Genomic DNA, 14274 nt, shown 5'->3' on the forward strand with positions numbered 1-14274 from the left:
GTTGAAATGAACACTGTATGTAAAAGCAAATGACCTGTAGCAACCAATCTCAGTTGCTCTATAATTGATATGTACACTTTTGCAGCTTTTTTATTGCTTTAATGTACTTAAGAATATATCTAGACCAATGTGTCTCGCTGGTTTCCGACTACAAACATCTTGTGTCTAGTCAAAGCCTCCAAGTCATGCCCTTTACTGTCTTTAAAGGGAATCTGTCTTGTCATTTTTGCGTACCATACTAATAGTATTCTGAAATAGGGCTTGAGCAGCCCTCCAGGATATGTAACTTTTATTGCTGTGCATTGCCTCGTTGTGTTGCTGTAAGCTCTGCAAAAGTTATAGACGTTAAGTCAAGCGTATGTAAACGCAAAATGAATATTCACCTCTGCACATAATCCCATCCACCCCTCTGCATCGGCGTCAGTGATTCAGTCAAACTGCCGTATTACTGAGCATGTATTTATATGTAGCTGTCATTCTCAGGTCAGGAGAGCAGACAGCTAGTCAGAGGATTATGAGACGATCCTCGGGTGAGTAATACAGCAGTCTGAATCACTGGTGTTGGTGCAGAGGGGTGGGTGGGTGAATTTATAGGTGGGAGAAGGGGTGAATATTAATTTCGCATTAACATACGCTTGACTTGATGGAGCGTGACAGTACATTTTTTGGGGCTTAGAGCAACACAGTGGGGCAACGCACAGCAATAAAAGTTACATATCCTGAAAGCTGCCCAAGCCCTATTTCAGGATAATATTTGTATTTATGGTGGATCGGCTCACTTAGCTGCTCCAAGAGGTATTCACAGGAACACTATTGATTTAAGTTTTCAACTGGTTTATTAAAAACGTTTTGCATAAACCAGTGATAAGTTAAGTAAATAAACACGGCGCTTCTGGCATAATGGGAAAAACAAAATAACATACAGTACAGTTTGTTTGGCTGCCGGCTCAGGAAAAAACACACGGTTCAGTTCTCTTTAACATGAGCACAGCTCTGGAGATCTTGTCTCCAGACATACCAAACACTGAATGAGTCCAAAGGATCCACGTTTAGCTTCTGGACCACACCCTGGGGTGGAAATATGTTGAACAGCCGCCCAACCACTCTTCAGCTATCTGCAAAAACCTAGCCCTTAGTATGTCCGATTAACTCCTCTCAGCACTTAGTAGCATTTTTGCAGATTCATATCACTGAAGCTAACATCCTGAGTGACACATATCTCCCCTCCAGTATTTTACCAGTGACCTTCTCACATGGTACGCAAAAATGACCTTACAGATTCCCTTTAAGTTAGCAAGAAAAACAGACTATGGTAGTAGAGTGATGAAACCTGGCTCACCCCCTCTGACACAGCCTCCCCAGCTGCCCTTTCATATGGCGGATTCCACCTTTCCCACACCCCCCACCCCAATGGCAAACATGGTGGAGGCGTAGGTTTCCTCCTATCAGAACTCTGCGCTTTCACCAAAATCTCACTGCCACCCTCCGTTACACTCCCCTCTTTTGAGGTGCACTGTGTGCGCATCTATTCCCCCTCCAACCTCCAACTGGCCGTCGTTTACCGACCCCCAGGGCAAGCCACCACCTTCTTAGACCATTTCACTACCTGGCTGCTTCACTTCCTTTCCACTGACATCCCCACTATCATAATGGGTGACTTCAACATCCCACTTGACACTCCCCACTCGTCTGTCTCTAAGCTCCTATCCCTCACTTCCTCCTTTGGACTCACTCAATGGTCTTCCACACCCACCCACAAAGATGGCCACACACTGGACCTCATCTTCACCCGCCTCTGTTCCCTATCTAACCTCTCTAACTCACCACTCCCTCTCTCTGACCATAACCTCCTCACATTCTCTACCCTCTCCTCTCCGGGTGCACAATCCCCACTCCACAAACTCACACACCCTCGCAGAAATCTCAAACACCTTGACCTACACTCTCTCTCTGAATCCCTCCTTCCTCTCACAGACATAAATTCCTTACACGATGCAGACGTTGCTGCTGCTTCATATAACACCACAATAGCTTCAGCTCTAGACTCGATCGCCCCTCTCACACACACACCACACCTCGCACATTCAACAGGCAACCCTGGCACACTAAACTTACCAAAGAACTGCGCCGGGTCTCCAGGGTTGCGGAGCGGAGATGGAAAAGGTCTCACTCCATCGAGCACTTCATCGCATTCAAGCAATCCCTCACTAATTTCAAGTCCGCACTCACTACAGCAAAACAAACCTACTTCTCATCTCTCATATCCTCCCTATCTCACAACCCTAAACAGCTATTTAACACTTTCAACTCTCTCCTTCGTCCCCCAGCACCTCCTCCCTCTTCTCTCATCTCAGCCGACGACTTTGCCTCATTCTTCAAACAGAAGATTGACACCATCAGACAAAACTTTGGCCTAAAGTCCACACAACCCCTCCTCATATCTACTCAACCCTCCTCCTCCAAACCCCACTTCTCCACCATTACAGAAGGTCAAGTCTCCTCTTTACTCTCCAAATCACACTTCACCACCTGCGAACTTGACCCAATCCCATCCCACCTCATCACTAACCTCACCACAGTCTTCATCCCAACCCTAACCCACCTCTTCAATCTATCACTAACAACCGGAGTCTTCCCCTCATGTTTCAAACATGCCGTAATCACACCCATCCTCAAAAAGCCCTCCCTTGACCCTTCCTCTCTGACCAGCTACCGCCCCATATCACTCCTCCCCTTTGCCTCAAAACTTCTAGAACAACATGTCCACCTTAAACTGTCCTCCCACCTCTCCTCCTGCTCCCTCTTCGACCGTCTACAATCTGGCTTCCGACCGCATCACTCGACTGAAACTGCCCTGACCAAAGTCACCAACGACCTACTAAATGCCAAATCCAAGCAACACTACTCCATCCTCCTCCTTCTCGACCTGTCATCTGCCTTTGACACAGTGGACCATTCCCTCTTACTCCAGATTCTCTCATCTCTTGGCATCACGGACTTGGCTCTATCTTGGATCTCCTCATACTTAACAGACAGGACATTCAGCGTCTCCCACTCACGCACCACCTCCTCATCTCGCCCCCTATCTGTCGGTGTCCCCCAAGGTTCAGTTCTAGGACCTCTGCTCTTCTCCATCTACACCTTCGGCCTGGGACAACTCATAGAGTCTCACGGCTTTCAGTATCACCTCTATGCTGACGACACACAGATCTACCTCTCTGGACCCGATATCTCCTCCCTACGAACCAGAATCCCACAATGTCTGTCCGCCATCTCATCCTTCTTCTCCGACAGATTTCTAAACCTCAACATGGATAAAACAGAGTTCATCATCTTTCCACCCTCTCATTCACATCCCCCATCCGACCTATCCATCAACGTCAATGGCTGTTCACTCTCCCCAGTCCCACAAGCTCGCTGCCTTGGGGTAACCCTGGACTCTGATCTCTCCTTCAAGCCACATATCCAAGCCCTTTCCACCTCCTGCCGACTCCAACTCAAAAACATCTCCCGGATCCGTGCATTCCTCAGCAAAGACTCTGCAAAAACACTAGTGCATGCCCTCATCATATCCCGCCTCGACTACTGCAACCTCCTGCTCTGTGGCCTCCCTTCCAACACTCTTGCACCTCTCCAATCTATCCTAAACTCTGCTGCTCGACTAATCCACCTGTCCCCCCGCTATTCCCCGGCCTCTCCTCTCTGTCAATCCCTTCACTGGCTCCCCATTGCCCAGAGAATTCAGTTCAAAACTCTAACCATGGCATACAAAGCCATCCACAACCTGTCTCCCCCATACATCTGTGACCTAGTCTCCCGGTACTTACCTGCACGCAACCTCCGATCCTCACAAGATCTCCTTCTCTACTCCCCTCTTATCTCCTCTTCCCACAATCGTATACAAGATTTCTCCCGTGCTTCCCCCCTACTCTGGAACTCTCTACCCCAACATATCAGACTCTCGCCGACCGTGGAAACCTTCAAAAGGAACCTGAAGACCCACCTCTTCCGACAAGCCTACAACCTGCAGTAAACACCACTGCACGACCAGCTCTACCCTCACCTACTGTATCCTCACCCATCCCTTGTAGACTGAGCCCTCGCGGGCAGGGTCCTCGCTCCTCCTGTACCAGTCGCTGACTCGTTTTGTTAAGATTATGTAAATGCTTTTGTTATGTATATCCCTATCACATGTAAAGCGCCATGGAATAAATGGCGCTATAATAATAAATAATAAAATAATAATAATATTACTGCAGGATAATACTGCACAATAATTTTTATAGTCTATACAATGGTTGGAAATAGGTCTGCATGGAAATCATAGATACAAAATTGTAGTTTTTTTTAACTGAATGTTTGCCCTCTTTATTTTCTTTAGTACTAAATATTGTAAAGAAGTACAGATACATAGTAAATGTTATGCTACAGGCTGTCATCACAAAAAGTGACTGTTCTTGTACTAACATGAAAAACAGAGCAGTAAGGAGAGAGACTGATGAGTGAGGGGGACATTGCATTTCACGTTCTAAACTAAGTTAAAATTTAATCGTCATCTATGAACACCCTTGAAAAATGGTGGCATTTTTTTCAGAGTCACTTGTTGTATAAGTCTAGCTGTAATAGAAAGGATTTATAGGTACAAGTGTTTCAGTTTTCTGGTCTAATGTACCTGCATTTAAAAAAATTGTTGTCTGAACAAATCCTTGACTTACATGATCCCATATTGCCATTGTCATTTATATCTGTGAAAGAGATGTCACTAATTTACTATTTTCACCGCTTTTCTAAAACTAGTTCAGGGCATGCTACATTCTGCAAGAAACATGTAGGGGGTATGGCACAAACTTTGCGGTGTTTTTTTCCAGATTTTGTAGAGCTCAGCAATACCTCATTTTTAATAAATTAGCTCCGCTGTTTTTGTGCCAAGCAGAGGGAAGCATCTGATCTATATTTTTATTTATTAACTGACTGTGAAAGAAAATCTAGGTATTTTTCTTCTCTTGATTCTAGAAGAACATTTACTGGGAAATTTGATGACAAAATTCTGATTTGGGTAGTGGGATTTTCATCATATAAGGCAGCTTTGATGGCTTTCCATTACACTTTATACATCAGCTAGACATTACCTGCATAAACAGTGTGATGTCCTGAAGTGAACCTTGCAGCAAGGAATATAGCCAGGAGAAATACTCTCAGCTCAAGCTATACCAGTCATAAGGGAACCCAGAGCTGACTGGCAAGCTGATTCTTATCCTTACTGTTATTACAGCAAGTCATGGGTGCTTTTCTCGTGATTTCCAAATGTGCTAGGAATATACTGTACGTGCTCTGAAATTTATAGCAATTTACAGCCATATTATCAAATACTTTATAGTAAAATCTTGCAGTTTTGTTACATACATCTATATTGTAAAACATAAAGTATAATTACAGAAGAAAACCTCTAAGTATTTAAGATTGAAATTATACAGTTAATTATTAATAGAACTGAGATGTGCTAAAAAGGGGGAGATCTAGACAATTATTAAGAGCAACTATTCAAAAATGTGGCACAGGGTAGCTGAATAAATGAAAAAAACAGCAGTACGGACTCTTCTCAGGAAAAAAAGTATGCACTTGTCCAAGTGTAGTAGTGGTGAAGGAAGTAGCTTCCCTCTGGCACTAAAAGGGTTAAAGAGAATGTTCCCGATAGTTAGATCTCTCTGGGCTGCAGTTAGGTCCAGCTAAGGGGTTAACTGTGATAATCCAGCCCAGTAGAGGAAAGGGGAACCCACTGCTATGGTTGAGCATAGAATGTAAATAAGGCATTGTTTCCAATATATTTCCTTGTGGGCTGTAATGTTGGTAACCAGTCACAAGATGCCACTGTCTAGAATGCAGATAGCAGGGGAAGTTTGCCAGTAGCATTACAGGCATTTATGTCAGTGAGAGAGTTAACTGTGTGTAAGGACAGCCCATAGACAGTGGGCACTTTAGGAAATCTCTGGTTAGTTCCCAGAAGCAGGAAGTGCAGGCTAGTAGGGTTTAGTACCCAGGACAGGACAGGCACGGTTCGTATAGCTGACTGCTAGGGTAAATGTGGGCCCTATATCTCAGACAGCAGATCACCAGAGAGAAGAATCCCTCCACAAGAGTCCCCTTAGCTGGCCTGGGAAACTCTAAAAGAGTCATTGAGGACCCAGGGGCACATTCTGTCTGCAGACTGCAGAAGAAGTCAGGACTCAAACCTAAGATGGGGGGAGAACTAGGATGTGGATATACTGTCATTGGTGAGGAAGATTTTCTAGGGCTAGAGAATAAAGCTGCTGAGATGCTTCACCTAAATTGGAAACCAGGGCTGAAGTTGTGTTAAGTACCAGTGGGAAAGATGACAACCCGTTTGGCCTTATCTATTATATCTGCCTGTAAATATTGTGCATATTCCTCTTCTCCAAGTAAAGTCCCAGTTATGATTATGAACCTCCTGTCCTCTGAGTTTATTGCTGCCCTGGTTCCAGAAGAGAAATGCCTGCAGACAGATGCGACCAGCTGGTCTGAAGTAAGTGGAAAGTACCACATACACTGCAGCACATCATAGGGAGGACAGACCTTGTCTGTAGGGTGCCAGAGTGATCAGGGGCCACAGCTCACCAACGACTACCTCGCTGGGGCACCTTACACAAATGCTTACTCTTTTACCATGATGAGACAAGTGCATACTCTTTTATCCTGAGGGGACAAGTGCATACTCTTTTTTTCTTGAGGACAAGTGCCAACCTAATGCGGCAATAGGACCACGTGTACCCCTGTATTCATTACAGAGTGCAGCGCAACATCAGAACTTTAAAACAAAGGATCCCCTGTATGCGTAGGATTTCCTGCATCAATACACTCGCATTGAATTCTAAGAACAGATCGCAACTATCATAGATCATGAACAGGTAAGGTGAGCTGTTTTATTCATTTATTCAGCTACCCTGTGTTACATTTTTGAATAATTGCTCTAACTTAATAATTGTCTAGATCGCCCCCTTTTTAGCGCATCTCAGTTTTGTGTATATTGATTATTCTTTAACTAGATTTTATCTAGTGTGCACCAGGGCAAAAGGTGCCTATGAGGACAGGTATAGCACTAGTGCAAACTTTCTTTCATAGTTTGCAAGATTATTAATAAATTTATCAGAAAACTTGTTAATAACAACAAAATTGTCACAATAATGCTACAAGCTGTTTTCTTTTATTTTTTTCTGTTCATAATATTGGACCATAGCTAGGGTTTTCTGCATATACTATTATGTTATTGTTTATCTGTTCTCCTCTAATATTCCCATTTTAGACGGTTACAATGATTCACATTCTGCCTTCCTCTCCTTTTCCAAATGTTTTCTTTATCCTTACAAGCAAAATCTGTTGTAATAGTTTGCAAAAATATTAAATAAAAAAAATAAGTAAAAAAGTTAAAACAGTTCCATAAATTCACAGAAAACACATAGCTAAAACGTTTATTATCATATATTAAATATTACCCCTTAAAGCGAATCTGTGAGCAGGCTTGTGCTATATGTAATCTGAGGGCAACATGAGGTAGTGGCTGAGACACTGATTTCAGGGATGTGTCACTTATTAGACTGTGTTCTGTTGTTTCAATACAATGAATGTTATATCAGCAGGAGATTAACCCCTTTCCGACCCAAGGCGTACTAATACGTATCTGTGCCCTGGGACTTATGGACCAGATACGTATTAGTACGCCCTATCTTTAAAGCGGCACCACGACCGAAGTCGCGGTGCTAAAATTAAAATTCCGGTGCCATCTTACCTCAGGGTAGATGGCGCCGGCATCTCGGGGGGTGGCGCCGCCCCCCGGCACCCACGATTGCTGTGATTGGCTGTTCAGTTCTGAACAGTCAATCACAGCATTTCTCACTGTTTCCGGCAATCAGATTGCCGGAAACAGTGATGTGCAGCCTAGGATAGGTGCTCCTAAGAGCACCGATCCTAGGCTGTTGCCTAGTAACCCCAGCCCTCTCCCCAAACTGCTAGGATCGGTGCGATCGCCGATCAAATCGATCGCACCGATCACAGCGGGATCGCGCGGTAACAGGGCGGTGACCGGCTTGTGACCTGCCTGTCACCTCCCCATGACCCCCTGTGAAGTCATACAAGCCCCCAGCCAGCTCTGATTGGAACGATCGATGATGATATCGATCGCTCCAATCAGAGTACATGAACACAGGTGACACCGCGGTCACAGGGCGGTGACCGGCTTGTGACCTGCCTGTCACCTCCCTGTAACCCCCTGTGGTGCGTGCCAAGGCCCCAGCCATCTGATTGGTGCGATCGATGTCATCATCAATCACACCAATCAGAGTACCTGACCGGGTGGTGACCGGCCTGTGACCTGCCTGTCACCACCCTGTCACCCCCCTGTGACCGCCCTGCAGATCCTCACACTTGGTGAGGATTTCTATAGAGCGGTCACGTTTGATCACTCTGTGCTGGGCCTTGTAGTTCCACAACCTTTTGTGACACTACCAGACCTCTCTCCTACCTGCTCCAGTCGCTGCTTCTGCTCCGGAATCCCTCTGCGCTCTCCAGGGTCCTGGATCTCTTGCTCCAGCATCCTGCTGAACTCTTCAGGCTGCTGGCTGATCTTCGGCGTCTGGCTGCTGTCCAGGGTCCTTGATCTCCTGCTCCTGTCTCCTGGGTCGTCGGTCTCCAGCTCCTTATCCTGCGGATCCTGCTCCTGAGCCTGCTGAGAGAAGAACAGAGAAGACTTTGGCAAGTGCATCTCTGTTCATCATTTTCCGACTGGTCTCCTGTAGACGCAGAAGAAATGATGAAGTTTTGGGGCCTGGTCCTTCATATGGGGATCCTGAAAAAAACAGAGATTCGGCAATACTGGAGTGTTGACGTTTTGTATAACACTCCAGTGTTCCGAATGGTGATGATCCGGAAACGTTTTGAGGCCATCCACAAGTTCTTGCATTACAACGATAATGCAAGGTGTCCTGCACGCGATGACCCGAACTTTGATCGTCTTTTCAAAGTTCGGCCGGTCATCGAGCACTTCAACAACAAGTTTGGTGAAGTGTACGTGCCCCAAAGGGACATCTGCGTGGATGAGTCCTTTATTGCTTTCAAGGGGCGGCTTGGATTCCGGCAGTACCTGCCCAGTAAAAGGTCCAGGTACGGGATCAAGCTGTATAAACTTTGTGAGAGTACCTCAGGGTACACTCACAAGTTTAGAGTTTATAAAGGGAAGGACTCCTGGATTGAACACCCTGAATGCCCCCCTGTTCTGGGAGTGAGTGGGAAAATTGTGTGGGACTTGGTGCACCCACTGCTGGATAAAAGGTTATCACCTGTACGTGGATAACTTTTATACAAGTATCCCACTCTTCAAGTCCCTCTCTGCGTGACATACCGCAGCTTGTGGTACTGTCCACAAAAATCAGAAAGGCCTCCCAAAGACACTAATTGGGCAGCTGCTCAGAAGGGGTGAGAGCAGAGCCCAATGTAGTGACCACCTGTTGGTGGTCAAGTACAAGGACAAGAGGGATGTCCTTCTCTTAACCACCATACATGGTGATGGCAGCACCCTCAGCACTGTAAGAGGTTACACTACACAGGTCGCCAAACCAGACTGTGTAGTGGGGTACAACAAGTACATGGGGGGAGTTGATCTCTCCGATCAAGTCCTCCAGCCGTACAGTGCTTTGAGAAAGGCCAAGGTATGGTATAAGAAGCTGGCCGTGCACATTGTTCAGATGGCAATGCACAACGCTTTCCTTCTGTCTCAATGTGCAGGCCAGATTTCTGCATCGTATCTTCACTTTCAGGAGACAGTTATCAAGGCCCTGATATTTGGCAGTGGTGGCGGAGCGGGTCCCACTACTTCTGGAACTGAAGGACCTCGAATTATACTGGGCCAGCATTTCCCAGGACAGATCCCTCACAGCGGAAAAAAGGGTAAGTCACAAAAGAAGTGCAGAGTGTGCTACCGAAGAGGAATACGCAAGGACACCATTTACCAATGTGACACCTGCCCCGACAAACCTGGCCTCTGCATGAAAGACTGCTTCAGAAGATACCATACCTCCATGGACTATTGAATTAATTTCGGACGTATGAGAACCCGACGAACACTACACAGCTGACGTAGTGTTCGTCAGGTTGTCATACTTCAGTTGTGTAGTGTTTGTCAGGTTGTAATACACAACTGGCATATAACACTACACAATAAAATTGACAAATCAGGAATCCGTTCCAAAAAGGGGGCACTTGTGGGGGAGCTCCAATGTTTAGGCACACAGGGGCTCTCCAAATGCGACATGGTTCCAATTTGTTAGCGGACACCATGTTGCATTTGGAGAGTCCCTGTGTGCCCAAACAATGGAGCTCTCCCACAAGTGACCCTATTTTGGAAACTAGACCCCCCTAGGCACCTATCTAGATGCATAGTGAGCACTTGGAACCTCCAAGTGCTTCACAAATTGATTATTAAAAATGAAAAAGTGAAAAAAACAACACTTTTTCATTTTTACGAATCAATTTGTGAAGCACCTGGGGGTTCCAAGTGCTCACTATGCAACTAGATAGGTGCCTTGGGGTCTAGTTACCAAAATGGGGTCATTTGTGGGGGAGCTCCAATGTTTAGGCACATCAGGGGCTCTCCAAACGCAACATGGCGTCCGCTAATTATTCAAGCAAATTTTACAATCAAAAAGTCAAATGGCGCTCCTTCCCTTCCGAGCCCTGCCGTGCGCCCAAACAGTGCTTTTTCCCCACATATTGGGTATCTTCGTGCCCAGGGGAAATTTCACAACAAATTTTGGGGTCCATTTTTTCTTGTTACCCCTGTGAAAATAAAAAAATTGGGTCTAAAGTAACATTTTTGTGAAAAAAGTTAAATGTTCATTTTTTTCTTCCACATTCCAAAAATTCCTGTGAAGCACCTGAAGGGTTAATAAAGTTCTTGAATGTGGTTTTGAGCACCTTGAAGGGTGCAGTTTTTAGAATGGTGTCACTTTTGGGTATTTTCTGTCATAAAGACCTCTCAAAGTGACTTCAAATGTAATGTGGTCCCTAAAAAAAAGTTTTTGTAAATTTTGTTGGAAAAATGAGAAATCGCTGGTCAACTTTTAACCCTTTTAGCTCCCTAACAAAAAAAAATTTTGGTTCCAAAATTGTGCTGATGTAAAGTACACATGCGGGAAATGTTATTTATTAAGTATTTTGTGTGACATATCTCTCTGATTTAAGGGCATAAAAATTCAAAGTTTGAAAATTGCTAAATTTTCAAAATTTTCGCCAAATTTCCATTTTTTTTCACAAATAAACGCAAGTGATATCAAAGAAATTTTATCACAATCATGAAGTACAATATGTCACGAAAAAACATTCTCAGAATCAGGGGGATCTGTTGAAGCGTTCCAGAGTAATTATCTCATAAAGTGACAGTGGTCAGAATTGTAAAAATTGGCCTGGTCATTAACATGCAAACCACCCTTGGGGGTAAAGGGGTTAATACTACAGGACTACAGCTCTGTGCATTCTAGTCCAACCACATCCCCAGCACTGATTAGCAGCTTACTGTCAATATACATTGTACACAGAAAACTGTGGTGTGGATGGGGGTAGCTTTCAGAGCTCTGCTACATGCTACATCTAAAACCTCTGATAGTTTACTGTGTGCAACAGTTGTGACACAAAGTGATATATCGCTGGACTCAGATTCTTTTTTCCCACATTATACTGCTCTCAGATGAGGTAGCTAATACCTGGTGACTGATTTCCTTTAAAGAATGATGTTACTGTATAAATCTATTAATAAAATAGTTCAATCCCCATGTCAGACTAGTACCTATTGTGCGTGGGCAAATTAAATTGGTATAAAGATCATGACAAATCATAAATTAAAATTGCATGCCTTGTTAGAAACACATTTTGTTAACTCACATTTCCCAGACGTTAACACCAAATTGTTGAGACTCTAGTTTAGATATACTTAGGTGTCCCAAACACAACCCCCCATAATATAAGTAGCTGCACTATGTACATTAATTGAATAGGAAAATTATACAAAAGGGGTTGTTTGGGCATGTAATATCGATGACTTATACTTAGAATAGGTCATAAATATCAGATCGTGGGGGGGCACACCTCATACCTTACTGTTATAAGCTAAAGCTAAAGATAGTTCATAAATATTAAATGCTTCAACAACTCTTCTAACCTCTTCATGACATCCGCCGTACATGTACGGCACATGTAGTAAGCAGATGTATGGAGCCGGCTCACTTAGTGAGCGCGCCCCATATGCGTCAGGTGATGGCTGTGTATTACAGCCAGGACCTGCCGCTAACAATTGTGGGTGGAGCAGTGCACCGCCTGAGATTGTTAACCTGTTAAATGCCGCTGACAATCTCTGGCAGCAGCATTTAACACACATGCGTGCGTGTCATTCTCCCTGCCCATAGGTGCACTTGTGACATTGCCGATGGGTGGTCATCTGATGACCCCCATGCCTGTCATTAACCTGTGCCCGAGCTTCAAAAGAGGCCGTGATTTTTGCTGTATGCAGAGATGCTGTGACATTGCTGTATATAGCACCAGTGATCGGAAGATCGCAGCTTCAAATCCACTAAGGAGGCTAACGAGAACAATGAGAAGTAAAAAAAAGTTTTAAAAAATTAGGAAAAAAATAAAAAACAGAAAAGTTCAGATCACACCCCTTTTTCCCCATTGAAAATAAAGATATTAAAAAAATACACAAATGAATCGCTGCATTCACAAAAGTCCGATCTACCAAAATATATATATATTTTTGGTTTCCACAATTCCACAAAAGTTGCTGTAACAAGCGATCAAAAAGTCAAATCTATCTCAAATTGGTATCAATAAAAACATCGTCTCCCTTCGCAAAAAATGAGCCGTCACACTGCTTTATTACAACCCCAGGTAAAAATTATGGAATCACCGGGCTCGGAGGATGTTCATTCAGTTGTTTAATGTTGTTGAGAAAAAGCAAATCACAAACATGGCACAAAACTAAAGTCTTTTCGAATGGCAACTTTAGGGCTTTAAGAAACACTAAAAGAAATCAAGATAAAATGTGGTACTCAGTAAGGGTATTTTTTTCAGACCAAGCAGAGGGAAAAAATTATGGAATCACTCAATTCTGAGGAAAAAATTATGAAATCATGAAAAACACACAAAAGAACACTCCAATACATCACTAGTATTTTGTTGCACCACCTTTGGCTTTAATAACCGCTTGCAGTCTCTGAGGCATGGACTTAATGAGTGACAAACAGTACTCATCAATCTGGCTCCAACTTTCTCTGATTGCTGTTGCCAGATCAGCTTTGCAGGTTGAAGCCTTGCCATGGACCATTTTCTTCAACTTCCACCAAAGATTTTCAATTGGATTGAGATCTGGACTATTTCCAGGCCATGACATTGACCTTATGTGTCTTCTTTCAAGGAATGTTTTCACAGTTTTTGCTCTATGGCAGGATGCATTATCATCTTGAAAAATGATGTAATCATTCCCAAACATCCTTTCAATTGATGGGATAAGAAAACTGTCCAAAATATCAATGTAAACTTGGGCATTTATTGAAGATATATTGACAGCCATCTCCCCAGTGCCTTTACCTGACATGCAGCCCCATATCATCAATGACTGCGGAAATTTGCATGTTCTCTTCATGCAGTCATCTTTATAAATCTCATTGGAACGGCACCAAACAAAAGTTCCAGCATCATCACCTTGCCCAATGCAGATTCTCGATTCATTACAGTCCACGATTGCTTAGCTCATTGTAACCTTGTTTTTTTCTTTTTCGGTGTTAATGATGGCTTACGTTTAGCTTTTCTGTATGTAAATCCCATTTCCTTTAGGCGGTTTCTTACAGTTCGGTCACAGACATTGACTTCAATTTCCTCCCATTCGTTCCTCATTTGTTTTGTTGTGCATTTCCTGTTTTGGAGACATATTGCTTTAAGTTTCCGATCTTGACGCTTTGATGTCTTCCTTGGTCTACCAGTATGTTTGCCTTTAACAACCTTCCCATGTGGTTTGTATTTGGTCCAGATTTTAGACACAGCTGACTGAAAAACCAACATCTTTTGCAACATTGCATGATGATTTACCTTCTTTTAAGAGTTTGATAATCTTCTCCTTTGTTTCAATTGACATCTCTCGTGTTGGAGCCATGATTCATGTCAGTCCACTTGATGCAACAGTTCTCCAAGGTGTGATCACTCCTTTTTAGATGCAAACTA

At 43.8% G+C, this 14274-nt stretch overlaps 1 protein-coding gene across 4 annotated transcripts in view; it reads left to right on the forward strand.

Annotated features, from left to right (window-relative positions):
* MYO16 (myosin XVI) overlaps window positions 1–14274 on the forward strand; it is a 904557-nt gene that overhangs the window by 495778 nt on the left and 394505 nt on the right. The window lies entirely within an intron of this gene.

The sequence above is a fragment of the Phyllobates terribilis genome, unplaced genomic scaffold (assembly GCF_046119375.1).
Source record: "Phyllobates terribilis strain yellow unplaced genomic scaffold, ASM4611937v1 Scaffold_2__4_contigs__length_985480577, whole genome shotgun sequence".
Classification (NCBI taxonomy): domain Eukaryota; kingdom Metazoa; phylum Chordata; class Amphibia; order Anura; family Dendrobatidae; genus Phyllobates; species Phyllobates terribilis.